Raw genomic sequence first — 13231 nt, forward strand, 5'->3', positions numbered from 1 at the left:
CTCTCGCTGAATCCTCGCCGCCCGCAGTGCCCTGGAGCTCAGGTGGACCCCGGCCTGGCCACCCGGAGCCCCGCACAACGCACATGCGCCCAGGAGCCCGGCACACAGTGCTGAACATTGTGCGGGCGGCCCGGCCTCAGACACACACAAGTGCAGGCAGACGCGCAGCGGGAGGCTGCCCCCCCCCCTCTGGTCACTTTCACAACTCCGGGAGAAACTGTGCTGTACGATACAGATCTATTTTAATACACAACACTGGGTTGAACAAGATTTTTATATTCTTTTATTGAACAAAAATGAATGGTGCGAGACACGCGTCTCTTATATTGGTGACTATGCTGATCCCACGTTCCCGCATGGCGCCCGGGGCGTGGCTCTGGGTTCCTCTTGATTTGCGTTGCTTCTGGGATGGATTTGAGTTCAGTTTTGTCAAGACGTCGCGGGAGGATGTGAAGGGTTGGACCAGGAGGGCGGCTGCCGAGTCTTGAGACGGTTAGTTTTGGGGACATGGAGGAACGTCCGGTGGGTAGTGAGGATAGTGTTTGTCTTAAATATGCCATGTAGTTTCTGCTGTACGATGCATTAAACTTGATTGACCATGTCAAACCCCTGTGGCCTGTGTCCTTCCGTTCGGGGGGGCTCTGGGAGGAAGGCTTGAATGTGTGGGGCCCTCCCCAGGAGATCGCCCCAGGGCCTGGTGTGGTGCCCTCCGCTGCCGAGTGGCCCTGCGTGGCACCTGCCGCTGGCTCCGTTTTCCTCAGGTGCCCCAGGCGCCCTGCCGCAGCCGGAGGGCGGTCAGGTGCCCTGTGCCCGGGATGGCAGCCGCAGGCACCTCGGCCCCGCAGTCGCCATGGCCGGGGCAGGGCTCGTGCCAGCGGCTCTGGCCTGGTACCCCGTCTCTGCCAAGCTCTCCCCTCCAGCCTAGCGGCCAAATGCCCGGTCTTCCTGTCAGCCTTCGCTCCAGACTTCTGTCCCTGTGCTGGTGGCCACCGAGGGCCGGCTGGTCCTGCAGGAGGGGACAGCTTGTTCCCAGCCTGGACTCCCCCAGGCTGGCCCCCTCACACTTCAGGAACTGCTGGCCCCCCATCTTGGGAGTCACCTTTGACCCCTCGCCTTTGTCCTGCACATGCTGTTCGAGGTCAGAAGGCAGGCGGGAGCGGCCATGTTCCCCACCCACTCCCCTGTCACCCGGTCTCGGCCCTGGGGACCTCTGCCCACCACCCTGCTTCCTGCCAGTCCCGCCACAGCTCAGGCCTCCCTCTTCCCATTCCCCTCGCTGCCTGCTGCCTCTGCTCTACCCTGGCTCCTCTCCAAGGCACCTGTGCCTCATGTGGGGCCTTTGCACGTGCTGTGCGGGCATGCACGCACACACAGCACGCTGTTCCCCCCACCCCCCTGGCTCTCCAGCGGCTTTGCGACCACCTCAGCCACTGCTTGTGCTGCAGCTTTTCCTGCGGTGCGCGGGAGCCCCCAGCGCTGTCCTGCCCGCCAGAAAGTTCCTTTCCCTTTGGTTCCTTAGAGCTCACAGCCTGCTTGGTTTTGCCCACTCTGGTGAGGAGCCGGTTGGTAGATGAGCCATCATCTGCACGGGAGGAGAGATGGAGGGTGACTTGTGGTTCTGGGGGTTTCCATGGGGGGGGGTGCGGTGACGCAGAGGCCGCTTCCAGAAAGGCGGCCAGGGAGCAGGAGAAGGGGGAAGGGAGCAGAGCAGGGAGGAGGAGGGCTGAACTCGAGCTGCTCCTGCTTCACTGGTTACGCCATCCGGGCCCCGCCCATCGGGGGGTCTGTGAGCCCCTCTGAGCTCCCCGCGTGTGCCTCAGATTTGTGACCCTCACGTCTCGGTCAGTGTTCCATCAAAGGGGGCTCGGCTCCCCGGCTCCCCGTCTGGCACTGTGGACTGGGCCCCGTGGGCCCACTGCTGCCCGGCACTGTGGACCGGGCCCCGTGGGCCCGCCACTGCCTGGCACCGTGGACCGGGCCCTGTGGGCCCGCTGCTGCCCGGCACTGTGGACTGGGCCCGCCGCTGCCCGGCACCGTGGACCGGGCCCCTCGGGCTCACCGCTACCTGGGGGCTTAGGACCCAGCGGAGCTGCCTCACCGCGGGGATGTAGGCCCTGGCCAGGCCTTGTTTCCCGGGCTCTCTGTAACCAGGGCTGCAGATGGGCGGCAGGCACAGCAGCGGCCGTGCCATTGCCCGGCCGGCCCACGGCCAAGGCCAAGACGGCCGGGAAGTGTGCAGGGAAGTCTGCCGGCCTCTCCTGCTGCCGCCGTCCGGCCCTTCCCCGACTGCTGCCTTCCCCAGCGTGTGCAAACCCCCTTCTGTGGTGCCAGGCCTGGGGCTTGGACTCAGGGCCTGGGTACTGACTTTGAGCATTTTTTGCTCAAGGCTGGCCAGCTTTTTGCTGGTTGGCCAGAGATCAGAATCTCACAGACTTTGCCGCTTCTAACGTCAGTCCTGAGATCTGAGATCTCAGCCTCCTGAGTGGCTGGGATGACAGGCGTCAGCCACGGCCACTAGCCCAGACCTCTCCTCTCGCTAAGGATGCTCTCATACTAAGAGTAGGGACCTCAAGGACCTCAGCTAGACGTGAGCCTCTGTGAAGGCCCTGCTCAGGGTCTGAGGGTCAGGACCCCACCATGGCTTTTGGGACCCTGGTGCAGTCCTGCTGTGGGCACAGTCCTGTGGTAGGTCCAGGCCACGAGGCGGAGGGTGAGGGTTTCATCCCTCCTTTCCCTCCCCTGGGAGGAACTGTGATGGAGTGGTGAGGGTAGAGCGCTTGCCTCGCATGCACGAGGCCCTGGGTTCGATTCCTCAGCACCACATAAGCAGAAAAAGCTGGAAGTGGCGCTGTGGCTCAAGTGGTAGAGCACTCGCTCAGCTGAAGAGCTGAGGGACAGCACTCAGGCCCAGAGTTCAGGCCCCATGACCAACAAAAAGAGAGACAGAGAAGGAATGAAAAAAGAGAAAGATGAAAGAAAAAAAGAAGGAAAGAAAGAAGGAAAGAAAGGGAGCGAGCCTCACCAGTCCCCCGTGTCCAGTGAGCGGATGGTCATATACAGTTAGCCGCCACCCCCACGGAGGTCCCATAAACTCCAGGAGTAGCATGTGGCACTGAAGACTAAACAAACCCCACCGCCCCAGCTGCACAGGTAGTACACGCTGAGCATGTGGCCCAGCCATGCCGGGTCCTCGCTGGGGACCCGCGGGCGAGAAGCCACAGCTTGCAAGTAAAACCTCAGGAGCCACCAAGGGCCGGTGGCTCACGCCTGTCATCCTAGCTACTGAGGAGGCTGAGATCTGAGGACCGCAGTTCAAAGCCAGCCCAGGCAGGAAAAGTCTGTGAGACGCTTATCTCCAATCAATCAGAAAACCAGAAGTGGCACTGTGGTAGAGCGCTCGCCTTGAGCTGAAGAGCTGAGGAACAGTGCCCAGGCCCAGAGTTCAGACCCCACGACCAACCAAAAAAAAAAAAAAAAGACAATGAACAACAACAAAAAAAAACCCTCAAGAGCCTGAGCACCAGGGATGCAATCTTTACGCTCCCTCCCTCCCTCTCCCTCCCCCCTCTTTCTCCCTCTCCCTCCCCCCACCTCTCTCCTTCTCCCTCCCCCTCCCTCTCTCCCTCTCCCTCCCCCCCTCTCTCCCTCTGCCTCCCACCTCTCCCTCCCCCTTTCTCTCTCTCCCTCTCCCTTCCTTTCTTTCTTTTTTTTTTTGGTTGGTCATGGGGCTTCAGCTCAAGGCGAGCACTCTACCACTTGAGCCACAACACCACTTCTGGTTTCTGGTGGTTTATTTGAGATTAGAGTCTCACAGACTTTTCTGCTCAGGCTGGCTTTGAACCGGGATCCTCAGATCTCAGCCTCCTGAGCGGCTGGGATCACAGGCGTGAGCCGCCGGAGCCCGGTTCTTTGCTTCCTTTTTACTCTGCCACTCCTGGGACTTGGCCTCGAGACCTGGAAGCTAATCCTTAGCTTTATTGCTCAAGGCTGACACTTTGCCACTTGAACCACAACTCAGGTTCTGGCTTTTTGGTAGTTTAATTGTTGGTAAACTTGCGGACATCACTGCCCAGGCTGGCTTTGATTATGATCCTCAGATCTTAGCCTCATAAGTAGCTACGATTACAAGGATGAGCCATGTATGCCCAGTTTTACATACATATTTTTCCTCTATTTGCATGTGTATGTGTGTGAGACAGAGAAATAGGAGCTTGGTATTTGCTGGAGTTCCATGTGGGGCAGGTGCTTTTTTATTTGTGGGAAGGTTTTTTTCCATTTTTCACTTATTTAATACGCAGGGCTGCTCAGAGACTTTATTTCTCTGTCAGTGTCAATAAGTTGAATTATTCAAGGAATTTGTCACCTACATTGAATTCCGTATAACATTGCTCATCATGTTTTTATGATCATTTTGCTCTCTGTAGACTCTGAAGTGATAATTAATTCTCATTCCTCATCTGTGTTTTCTTTTATCTTGGTCTATCTAGCTAGGAGTTTGTGGATTTTATTTACTTATTTTCATAATTAGCATTTGGCTTCGTTCATTGTCTGTTTGTGGCTGATTCCGCTGTCTGTTTGTGGCTGATCCTGCTGTCTGTTTGTGGCTGATTCCGCTGGTTGTTTGTGGCTGATCCTGCTGTCTGTTTGTGGCTGATCCCGCTGTCTGTTTGTGGTTGATCCCGCTGGTTGTTTGTGGCTGATCCCACTGGTTGTTTGTGGCTGATCCCGCTGTCTGTTTGTGGCTGATCCTGCTGGTTGTGGTTGATTCTGCTGTCTGTTTGTGGCTGATTCCGCCGGTTGTTTGGGGATTGATCAGTGCTTCACCTCTCGAGCTGTGCCTCCAGCCCTATTGATTTATTTTTATTTTGAAGTAGGGTCTCATGCTAGTTCTCCTTGAGAATTTGAACTTGCCATCCTCCTGACTGCCTACTAACCGGGCTTACAGGTGTGAACATCTGTGCTACATAGATACCTGTTGTTGTTCACTTTTATTGCTTCAATCTGTTTGAATTTTCACTGGCCATTGATTGTAGATCGTCTGCTTGCAAGGCCTTGTGTTTGCGGGCACTGATCCGATCCAGAGCCCTGTTCTTTTTGTCTTGTGCACGGTTGTTTGAGGTGGGCTCCCCCTGCCTGCCTGGCGTGCACCTGGGCTGCAGCCCTGCTACTTTGTATTTCCCGCTGTATTTGGGATGACAGGCGTGAGCTCCCACACCCAGCTTCTTCCAGCCAGACGGAGTCTCACAGACTTTTCTTCTGGAGACAGCCTGGAATCGAGATCCTCCCGACCTCCACCTCTCCTTCCTCTGGGTGCTGTTTTCCTGCTGTTTTCCCTGCGGTTGACTTGCTGGAGTGGCACGCGCTTGCATGCCATTCAACTTGCGTCCTCGCTTCCAGGTGCATGGATTCATACCCAAGTGGGGCTCTTTCCTTTTCCCAAAAGCTCTATGTGCTAAGTGCGCTCCTAGAGACTTCTTTTTAAGTCCCATCTTTTAGTTCCATTGTGGTTGTTGCTTGCTTTTGATTCCTTCAAATTTAGGAAGACTCTGTCCTGGTGACTATATCCTGGGTGCTAAGGAAATAATGTCTCCTTCTGTGGTTGGGGTGTGGCGTTGTAGAAGTCCTGTGGTGCCCCGGCTGGCCGGCACACGCCCACTTTCTCTGGGCAGGGAGAGGCTCGTGCCAGGCAGCTGCATTGCATCTCCTTGGCTTTCCCCGATGCCAGCCTGGGCTGAACGATCGATCTATCTATCCATCCATCTATCATCTATCTATCTATCTATCTATCTATCTATCTATCCATCCATCTACCATCTATCTATCTATCCATCTATCTATCTATCTATCCATCTATCTATCTATCCATCTATCTATCTATCTATCCATCCATCTATCATCTATCTATCTATCTATCTATCCATCCATCTACCATCTATCTATCTATCCATCTATCTATCTATCTATCCATCTATCTATCTATCTATCCATCCATCTATCTATCTATCCATCCATCTACCATCTATCCAACCACCCCACTGGCTAGTTCACCAAAGCAGTAGTGCCAATTCGTACCCCACCAACAGTATGGGAGCAGACTGGCACCCCAAAACACCACCAAGTCTTGCCTGTGGGTGGCGACATTTCAAGCCATCTCTATTTTCTCCTGCACACTTTCTGTGCTGGTCGTTTTCCACCAGGGCAGAGCCAGGACTCAGTTCCCCACCGACCCCAGGCTGACCCCTTTCCCTGTGTAATTCGTTGTTGATGTGGGCAGCCTGCCGAGTCTCTGGAGCTACTTCAAATCCCCGTCGTGTTCTGCAAAAGCGACTGGATAATTCACCCCGCGCGTCGGTCAGCAGCTGTGTCATGTTTCGGATGCTGTATTTCATTGTTTCGAATGGACCCGCACCACAGCCACTGCCTGATGGCTTCCCGCTCTGTGGACGGGCCGGGCCGTGGTGGTGTCCCCCTCTGCTCGCCGGCGAAGGGTGTCACTGGGCTGCACACCCCCGTCCCGGTGGTCCCCAAGAGGCCAGGAGAAGAGCCGCAGGCCGGCAGGGCACCTTCGGAGTCTGGAAATTTGCAGCACGGATCGCACAGACGGCCTTGCGCTGCACAGCTCTCTGCATAATGCATGAGATTTGATTTAATGTCGTTGTTAATTCTGGGGCTCACAGTAGTGGGCTCGGGGGAACGCCATCATTTTTCTTCTTCCCTTTTTGTTCTCTTTCTGGCAGTGGGTTTCTGAAGCAGCTGTGAGCTGTGCTGTGTCCTGTGAGCACGGAGGCCTCCCGGGAGCAGTGCACAGACCCAGCGGCTTTTTCCAGAGCTTGTGGCCAGGGACCCGGGGCCCAGTGCCTTGGGCTCCACACTGAGCCACACTCGGGGACCTGCTTAGGCCTAGCCATGGTGGGTCAGAGATGGAGGGTTTGGGGGGTGAAAAGAATGGGAAAGAAAAGGAAATTCAGAAGGAAGGAAGGAAGGAAGGAAGGAAGGAAGGAAGGAAGGAAGGAAGGAAGGAAGGAAGGAAGGGAAGGAACCTAGCTACTCAGAAGGCTAAGATCAGAGGATTGACACTCAAGATCAACACCAGCAGAAAACCATGAAACTCCATCTTCAGAATAACCAGTGAAAAGCAGGACTGGAGGCATGGCTCAAGTATAGAGTGGAGGAAAACAAGCAAGCTAAAGAAGAAAGCGAGGCCGTGAGCTCAAACCCTAGTTCCAGGATTGGGGTGGAGGCAAACAAAGGAAGGAGGAAGAGAGAACAGAGAGGGAGGAGGGAAGAAAGGAAGCAAGGAGGGAGGGGAGGAAGGAAAGGAGGGAAGGCAGGGAGCGTGGGAAGAGGGAGGAAGGAAGAAAAGGAGGAGGAAGGGGGGAAGGAGGAGGAAGGGGAAAGGAGGGGAAAAAGAGAAATGGGGAAACAAAGAAACCAAGAAAGGAAGCAGGGACAGTGTCGCAGCAGAAACAAAACGAAACGAACCCGATGGCGGTTCAAGGTTCGGAGAAGATCCCGATGGGGGTTCAAGGTTCGGAGAAGATCCCGATGGGGGTTCAAGGTTCGGAGAAGATCCCGATGGGGGTTCAAGGTTCGGAGAAGATCCCGATGGCTGTTCAAGGTTCGGAGAAGATCCCGATGGGGGTTCAAGGTTCGGAGAAGATCCCGATGGGGGTTCAAGGTTCGGAGAAGATCCTGATGGCGGTTCAAGGGAGGAGAAGAACCCAATGGCGGTTTAAAGGAGGAGAGTCTATCCTAAGAACCCATCGGGCAGGGAGGAAGTGACCTCAGGGCCTGGGACCGCCCACTGCCCCAGGGAGGTGTGACCAGGGCTGTCAGGAAGTGACCTCAGAGCCTGGGGACTGCCCCCCCCAGGTGGGCCAGTTACCTGGGTTACAGGTGCTGGGCAGGCCTCTGGAGAGGGCCGTGTGTGCCCAGAAGGAAAACAAGAGGGGAAGGGGACATGGTTGGGCGGAGACACCTAACAGCGGCCTGCTTTCAAACCGCAGGGAAGGGACGTGACAGAGAAGAAAGAATGGAAAGGAAGACCCCAGGGAGATGGGTGAAGGTGGGCACGGACCTGTGGCCTTCTCAGCAGACAGGGCTGCGGGACGGCCATCTGCGGAGGAGGGGGGGAGGGGGGGGACAGGGCTGCGGGACGGCCATCTGCGGAGGAGGGGGGAGAGGGGGGACAGGGCTGCGGGACGGCCATCTGTGGAGGAGGGGAGAGAGGGGGGACAGGGCTGCGGGACGGCCATCTGCGGAGGAGGGGAGAGAGGGGGGACAGGGCTGCGGGACGGCCATCTGTGGAGGAGGGGAGAGAGGGGGGACAGGGCTGCGGGACGGCCATCTGCGGAGGAGGGGAGAGAGGGGGGACAGGGCTGCGGGACGGCCATCTGTGGAGGAGGGGGGATGGGGGGACAGGGCTGCGGGACGGCCATCTGTGGAGGAGGGGGGAGGGGGGGACAGGGCTGCGGGACGGCCATCTGTGGAGGAGGGGGGATGGGGGGACAGGGCTGCGGGACGGCCATCTGTGGAGGAGGGGGGAGGGGGGGGACAGGGCTGCGGGACGGCCATCTGTGGAGGAGGGGGGATGGGGGGACAGGGCTGCGGGACGGCCATCTGCGGAGGAGGGGGGGAGAGGGGGGACAGGGCTGCGGGACGGCCATCTGCGGAGGAGGGGGGGAGAGGGGGGACAGGGCTGCGGGACGGCCATCTGCGGAGGAGGGGGGATGGGGGGACAGGGCTGCGGGACGGCCATCTGCGGAGGAGGGGGGGGGAGAGGGGGGACAGGGCTGCGGGACGGCCATCTGCGGAGGAGGGGGGGAGAGGGGGGACACGGCTGCGGGACGGCCATCTGCGGAGGAGGGGGGAGGGGGGGACAGGGCTGCGGGACGGCCATCTGCGGAGGAGGGGGGATGGGGGGGACAGGGCTGCGGGACGGCCATCTGCGGAGGAGGGGAGAGAGGGGGGACAGGGCTGCGGGACGGCCATCTGCGGAGGAGGGGAGAGAGGGGGGGACAGGGCTGCGGGACGGCCATCTGCGGAGGAGGGGAGAGAGGGGGGACAGGGCTGCCGGACGGCCATCTGTGGAGGAGGGGGGGAGAGGGGGACAGGGCTGCGGGACGGCCATCTGTGGAGGAGGGGGGGAGAGGGGGACAGGGCTGCGGGACGGCCATCTGCGGAGGAGGGGGGAGGGGGGGGACAGGGCTGCGGGACGGCCATCTGCGGAGGAGGGGGGAGGGGGGGACAGGGCTGCGGGACGGCCATCTGCGGAGGAGGGGGGAGAGGGGGGACACGGCTGCGGGACGGCCATCTGCGGAGGAGGGGGGAGGGGGGGACAGGGCTGCGGGACGGCCATCTGCGGAGGAGGGGGGAGAGGGGGGACAGGGCTGCGGGACGGCCATCTGCGGAGGAGGGGGGAGGGGGGGTGGGGAGAGGGGGGACAGGGCTGCCGGACGGCCATCTGCGGAGGAGGGGAGAGAGGGGGGACAGGGCTGCGGGACGGCCATCTGTGGAGGAGGGGGGATGGGGGGACAGGGCTGCGGGACGGCCATCTGTGGAGGAGGGGAGAGAGGGGGGGACAGGGCTGCGGGACGGCCATCTGTGGAGGAGGGGGGATGGGGGGACAGGGCTGCGGGGACGGCCATCTGTGGAGGAGGGGGGATGGGGGGACAGGGCTGCGGGACGGCCATCTGTGGAGGAGGGGGGATGGGGGGACAGGGCTGCGGGACAGCCATCTGCGGAGGAGGGGGGGGAGAGGGGGGACAGGGCTGCCGGACGGCCATCTGTGGAGGGGGGGGGGAGAGGGGGGGACAGGGCTGCCGGACGGCCATCTGCGGAGGAGGGGAGAGAGGGGGGACAGGGCTGCGGGACGGCCATCTGTGGAGGAGGGGGGATGGGGGGACAGGGCTGCGGGACGGCCATCTGTGGAGGAGGGGAGAGAGGGGGGACAGGGCTGCGGGACGGCCATCTGTGGAGGAGGGGGGATGGGGGGACAGGGCTGCGGGACGGCCATCTGTGGAGGAGGGGAGAGAGGGGGGACAGGGCTGCGGGACGGCCATCTGTGGAGGAGGGGGGATGGGGGGACAGGGCTGCGGGACGGCCATCTGTGGAGGAGGGGGGATGGGGGGACAGGGCTGCGGGACGGCCATCTGTGGAGGAGGGGGGATGGGGGGACAGGGCTGCGGGACGGCCATCTGCGGAGGAGGGGGGGGAGAGGGGGGACAGGGCTGCCGGACGGCCATCTGTGGAGGGGGGGGGGAGAGGGGGGACAGGGCTGCCGGACGGCCATCTGCGGAGGAGGGGAGAGAGGGGGGACAGGGCTGCGGGACGGCCATCTGTGGAGGAGGGGGGATGGGGGGACAGGGCTGCGGGACGGCCATCTGTGGAGGAGGGGAGAGAGGGGGGACAGGGCTGCGGGACGGCCATCTGTGGAGGAGGGGGGATGGGGGGACAGGGCTGCGGGACGGCCATCTGTGGAGGAGGGGGGGATGGGGGGACAGGGCTGCGGGACGGCCATCTGCGGAGGAGGGGGGGGAGAGGGGGGACAGGGCTGCCGGACGGCCATCTGTGGAGGGGGGGGGGAGAGGGGGGACAGGGCTGCCGGACGGCCATCTGTGGAGGGGGGGGGAGAGGGGGGACACGGCTGCGGGACGGCCATCTGCGGAGGAGGGGAGAGAGGGGGGACAGGGCTGCGGGACGGCCATCTGCGGAGGGGGGGGGGAGAGGGGGGGACACGGCTGCGGGACGGCCATCTGCGGAGGAGGGGAGAGAGGGGGGACAGGGCTGCGGGACGGCCATCTGCGGAGGAGGGGGGAGGGGGGGTGGGGAGAGGGGGGACAGGGCTGCGGGACGGCCATCTGCGGAGGAGGGGGGAGGGGGGTGGGGAGAGGGGGGACAGGGCTGCGGGACGGCCATCTGCGGAGGAGGGGGGAGGGGGGGACAGGGCTGCGGGACGGCCATCTGCGGAGGAGGGGGGAGGGGGGTGGGGGGGAGGGGAGACAGGGCTGTGGGACGGCCATCTGCGGAGGAGGGGGGAGGGGGGTGGGGGGAGGGGGGACAGGGCTGCGGGACGGCCATCTGCGGAGGAGGGGGGAGGGGGGGGACAGGGCTGCGGGACGGCCATCTGCGGAGGAGGGGGGAGAGGGGTGGGGGGAGGGGGGACAGGGCTGCGGGACGGCCATCTGCGGAGGAGGGGGGAGGGGGGTGGGGAGAGGGGGGACAGGGCTGCGGGACGGCCATCTGCGGAGGAGGGGGGAGGGGGGGACACGGCTGCGGGACGGCCATCTGCGGAGGAGGGGGGAGGGGGGGACAGGGCTGCGGGACGGCCATCTGCGGAGGAGGGGGGAGAGGGGTGGGGGGAGGGGGGACAGGGCTGCGGGACGGCCATCTGCGGAGGAGGGGGGGATGGGGGTGGGAGGGACGGGGGGGGGGGATGCTGTGCCCAGTGCAGAGTCCAGAAGATGGGGCTGGGCCAGCTTCTGCCCCTTAGGGCGTGTGCCAGCTGAGGCCGCAGTCAGGGCAGTGGCGGCCCCTGTGGTGGCCTCCTGAGCTTGGGTGGCCACGGAGAGGCCAACACATCCCCGAACTCAACGATCTAGAGCGGGCGTGTGATGCAGACAGGCGACACTCCCGTGCAAGGGTGCCCATCGCTTTGCACAATTAATATACGCGCGTTACAATTGCTTTTCAGAAGGACCAGGACGCATCCGTGGGAGCTCCCTAAACCCTCTGCACCCAAGGGGGGTGGACCTGCTCTCCTCCGCTTCCCTGGGGCCAGACCCCCACATGACACGGAGGCGGAGCATCAAACCAGCCGTGTCTTAGCACACGGTGTTCTAGCTGCACCCACGTTCTGGTCCAGGCCTGGCATTCCCAGAGCTGGAGGAGCATGGCGGGGTGTCCCCGCTGTGTGGACGAGAAGACCGAAGCCTGGCTGCCTCCCTCTGCCTCCCACAGCTCTCACCGAAGAGCAGAGCTACGAGGTTCCAACCCCAGCCCTGCCGCTCACCAGCTGGGTGGACCTGCCTGAACTCTGGGCCTGGGCGCTGTCCCTCAGCTCTTCAGCTCAAGGCTAGCGCTCTACCACTTGAGCCACAGCGCCACTTCCGGCTTTTTTCTTTTTTCTTATGTGGTGCTGAGGAATCAAACCCAGGGCCTCAGGCGTGCGAGGCAAGCGCTCTGCCTCTGAGCCACCTTCCCAGCCCCGTCTGCATGTTCTTTACTTCCCTGGGCCTCCAGCATATTTGTGCACCAGGAACAGGATCAGGCTTCGGCCACTGTCGCTGGGACAGGTCTATGGCTCTCAATTGGTTTTCAGTTTGGCAGGAGAGAGGTGCTATTTGGGGGGCAGGGGGAGGGGTCTGGTGCGGAGCTTGAACTTGGGGCCTGGGCACTGTCCTGAGCTTTCTCACTCAAGGCTAGCAAGCCACCACTGTGAGCCACAGTTCCACTTCTGGTTTTCTGCTGTTTTGTTTTGCTTTAGAGCCCTGCCAGGGCTGGCTTTGAACTGTGATCCTAGGATCTCAGCCTCCTGAGTAGCTGGGATTACAGGCGTCCAGCTGCGAGGTGCTGTTCCCTGGGGTGTCCTGAAGTCCAGCACCCGCCAGGCCCTTCTGTGTGCCTGACCATGCTGAGGGCACAGGCCCCTCCGGCCACTCCGGGCGCCCCATGGAGGGCCGGCAGCTGGGCCTCCCCGCCAGGCACTGGCACCTCGCAGCCGCCTGGCTCAGAGAGGCCAGGGAGCTCCCTGGTGGCGGTGCCTTTGTGAGCAGCCACCATCAGGGCTGGGCCGCCAGGGCCCCGTCCGGACGGCTCCCTTCATGCCATCTGCTCCAGACCTTCTCCCTGCACTGTGCTAGGACCCATGTATGAGAATGGAAGAATGAAGCTCATGGTGGTGAGGTGTTATTTTTGTTCTTACGGGGCAGGGGTACGGGAGGAGGGGCGCAGAAGGGAGGCAGGTGAACAAATGCAGGCATGGAACTCTGAAGACACTCCATGGAGAGTGAACTCTACACAGCGTGGCAGGAACAGGACGGGGAAATGGGCAAAGGAAGGAGTAAAATCTCCACCAGAGAAACAGACGCATTGCCCGAATCATAAAACACCTTGATAATAAGTACTAATACGTATGTGGAGTGCTATGTGAAGATCTCTGGCCCTCTGGGCGCCTCCCGGGGTGAGTGCTGGGCCCGCAGAAGCAGGCGGACAGCGCGGCCCTGTCCCCAGA

This window comes from Dipodomys spectabilis, unplaced genomic scaffold (genome assembly GCF_019054845.1).
Source record: "Dipodomys spectabilis isolate Male_0828 unplaced genomic scaffold, ASM1905484v1 ptg000763l, whole genome shotgun sequence".
Classification (NCBI taxonomy): domain Eukaryota; kingdom Metazoa; phylum Chordata; class Mammalia; order Rodentia; family Heteromyidae; genus Dipodomys; species Dipodomys spectabilis.